The 3,972-nt window shown below is 30.1% G+C and overlaps 1 non-coding gene across 1 annotated transcript; it reads left to right on the top strand.

Annotated features, from left to right (window-relative positions):
• Nucleotides 1–3,641: 3,641 nt before the first annotated feature.
• TRNAP-UGG (transfer RNA proline (anticodon UGG)) lies at nt 3,642–3,713 on the top strand. The gene has a single exon. It is a non-coding gene; the product is annotated as a tRNA-Pro (tRNA).
• Nucleotides 3,714–3,972: the final 259 nt, after the last annotated feature.

Genomic DNA, 3,972 nt, shown 5'->3' with positions numbered 1-3,972 from the left:
TTCATTTTCCAACATTATAATATTTTACTCCCCATCTGCATTCAGTTTTTAACTATTATAATAGCAATAACTAAAATTTTATACTTTTTGATAATTGTTAAATATAATTCTCAATTTAATAGAAATTAGTTAAAGAGTTTTCAATTTCTATAAAATGTTGTTAATTAAGACGAATATAACAATATTTACCCAAAATACTTTAAAAAGACATAATGAGTTAGTTAATAATAACATTTATTAATTTTTGATAATTTACTAACTGTGTTTATTAACTTTTGGTAATAACATTATTTAGCACTCGTTGAATATGGGCTAATTTAATATTAATTGTATTACTATTTATTAATTAATATGAATATTTTAAATGAGAGATAATGGACATAGATTGGGGGGAGAGATTTTAGGAATTGATTGGGGAGTGGGGTAACATGATAAGCTCCTGATGGCTTAGAGTATACCTTAGGAGAGAGATTATAGGAATATTTTTAGGTAGTTGGGTTGGGAATGGTGGCATGGCTTAATGGGAGTGGGAGGAGAAAGGAGAGAAGAGAGAAGGGAGAATGGGAGGCGAGGGTTGCTGACATGAGACCTAATCGCTTTATAATATAGTATTAGTGGGGACTCATGTGATGCATGGGCTTTGTTAAGCAAAAATTAAACAATATTAACACATAAGAGTAGATAATTGTTTTATATTGTAGTTTTTTTAAATAATTAATAATTATTTATATTTTACATAGTAATTTTAATATTTTTTTGAAATAAAAGTAATAATAATAATTAAGTTCATCTAGGGTTGTTCATCAAACTGATGAAACTGACCAAACCAACCCAACTCAACCTGAGCTGGTCAGTTTTCTAATATTTCCAATCGACTTTGGTTCAGAAATTTTCCAACTTGATTAGGTTTGGTCAATTTTGGTTTGACCATTTGTAGATTGATTAAAATTGAACAGACCCAATCACAGATATATATTAATATTTTATATTTTAAGTATAATTTTTATAATATGGGAAAGTGGGAAATTCCCATATTTCAGAGTCTAAAATATTTTATATTATAAATTTAAAATTTTTAATTTATTTTTTCTATAGTACTATTGTAGTTTTTAAAATTTAAATTTGTAAGTTTAAATATTTCGAACCAACCAATCAAATCGAAAATCGACCCAAATTGGCGAGTTTTCACTAATGGTTAGTTGGTTTCAGGTGACTAACTCCCCAACCCGACCAAGTCAATTTGGTTGGCCAAACAATTTACAACTGAACTGACCCGTGAACATTCATAATTTCAACTAAATTTATAGTTAAATCTCTAAAAAATAACAATACCTTAATCTCACAATAACTATTGATAATTTATAGTGAAAATACATAGTTTTTGAAAATAAATTTATAATAGAAATATAATAGATAAAAATACAATAAATACAATAAAATAGTTAAAATTTTTCATTATTTAGATTTTATTTATTTGAAAGTTATTACATAATATTAAATATTTTGTTATATAATTATTTAGACTTTTTTTTTATTTTATTTAAAATATTTAGTTATTGAAATATTTAAAAATATTTTAATTTGTAAAATGTTATTATTTAAAAGAAATTTAAATAATTTTGTTACTAAATTATTTAAAATATTATTTAGTTTTAACATAATATTACATATTTTGTTATATAATTAATTTTATAATCTTAATATTTTGTTATTTAAATATTTAAATAATATTTTAAATAATTTAAATTTTTATTATTTAAATAAAATTTGAACGATTTTGTTACAAAAATTTTTAATCCATGAAATTATAATTTATATTGTTAATAATATAAACGTTATTAAATCTATTATAATTATTTTTTGTTTTTAGTAAATATTTTAAAGTTATTACATTATTTTATTATAATATCTAAATAATTGTTTAAAATTTTAATTCAAACTTTCTTCAAATATACATAGATGAAAAGTGAGGGAGAGGATAAATAGGAATTAGAGATAATTTAGGAGAAAATAGGGGATAGTGGTGCCACATGACTAGACTAGGTATTAGACCTGTTCACAGGTTGGGCCGGGCTTTGCCTCTTAATCAATAGAAAATGTCCAAGCCCGAGCCTGAGCTTGGTCTGATCTGACCTTTGGGCCTAGATCTTGAGCCCGATCCCGGCCCTTATATAAGGCCCAAAGCTCGATCTGCACATAAAATGTCCTATTTGTGGTGTAATATAATAAACTAATGTTATATTAATTTGGTAATAAATTGATAAATTATAAATTAATTCATATTTCCTAAATAGTAAATTAATATTTGATAATAACTTTATAAATAAATACTTATTTGAGAAAGCTCAAACCTAACCCAAAAAATAGTCGGTCTTAGTATTTAAAGCCCGAGCTCGAACCCATGGGCCTGAAATTTTGTCCAAGCCCGAAAAATATCGAGACGGGCCAGGCCGGCCCGTCGGGCTACCTGGCCCATGAACAAGTCTATTGGGTATGTAGGATAGACTAAGGAGTCCAGATCTCCTGCCCACATGACATCGTAGCTAGTAGGGGTGGATTCGAGCCGAGCCGAATAGTATGAGGCTCAAGCTCATTTCGAGACTATTCTACAAGGCTCGAGCTTGGATCGAGCTAGAACCTTAAGCTCAAGCTTGGCTAGAGTAAAAAATTCATAAGCTCGAGCTTGATTTTTAGAAAAATATTTTATAAAAATAAAATAATTTTTATTTGGTATTTAAAAAATTAAGAATTATAATAATTAATAATTATAATATTTTTATTATATATATTATTGTGTATAATTTTATTATATATATATATATATATATATATATATATATATTCGATTTGGCTCGCGAGCCTCATGAGCCGAGCTCTAGTAGGCTTGAGCTCAGTTCGTTTAATAATCAAGCCAGTGAATTGGGCTCAAGCTCGAGCTCGGTTGAAATCGAGCCAAGCCGAGCTCGAGCAACTCGTGAAAAGCTCGGCTAGTTGCCACCCCTAGTAGCCACACATGGAGAACATCTCATCCTCCTATATAGTATTGTGCATAGGAGATGTTCCCAATGCATAGGGGTAGTGTGTTGTGGGTAGACGTGGGTAGAGTTCTTGTGGGTAGGAGCAAGGTTCAAAATATCGTTACATATCGACCCATATCGGTCGAACGTATCGTATCGGGGCCTTTCCGATATGCCCCTACAGGGGGTGTATTGGGTTAGACCATGGTTCAGAGGGTAGCCGAGACTTAAACCGACCCCTCTAAACCGGTTTTGAAAAAATAAATAAATAAAACATAAAAAAAACACCGATACCGGCGTATTGGCCTGTATCGATATTTATAACGTTGGGCAGGAAATCCAAAGTCTAGTTAGGAGTTAGCAGGAATTTTAGGTGGAAGAGATGGTATAGAAGAAATTTTAGGAAGAATTTGTTAAGTAATTAAAAACATGAGAGAGAGTAAAGAGGAGAGGGTAGAGAGAGAGAGAGAGAGAAGTGAGGAGGAATAGGAGAAGAAGAGGGGTGCTTACATGGACTTAATCGTTTTATAATAAAATATAAATAGATATAGGTAGGCATAGATGCTAAATCAAGTACTTGATTATTTCAACATATAAAACCATAAAATATAATATGTGGTATATGGGCATTTGGTCTAGTGGTATGATTCTCGCTTTGGGTGCGAGAGGTCCCGAGTTCGATTCTCGGAATGCCCCACATTCAAAACGTTTCGATAAAATAATCGAACTTCTGGTAGAAGTTATGAGAATATTAATTAATTAGTTGGTCAAAGTTAATTTTGTCATAAAAATGGCACACGTGGAGTTGTGGACCATTTATGTCATTGTCACTAACTTTTGACTTGACTAGGGCCTAAGGGGAGCGGGATGGAAACTTCTCTTCTCACACACTTCACAATTCTCTTGTGTAGTTGTGTGAACTCAAATGTCATATTAATTAGAATAAAATTAAGAA

The sequence above is a fragment of the Nelumbo lutea genome, chromosome 1 (assembly GCF_056320005.1).
Source record: "Nelumbo lutea isolate HS-2025 chromosome 1, American lotus-T2T, whole genome shotgun sequence".
In the NCBI taxonomy this organism is placed as follows: Eukaryota; Viridiplantae; Streptophyta; class Magnoliopsida; order Proteales; family Nelumbonaceae; genus Nelumbo; species Nelumbo lutea.
The sequence above is the reverse complement of the archived record's forward strand: the minus strand, read 5'-3'. Positions and strand labels throughout refer to the sequence as shown.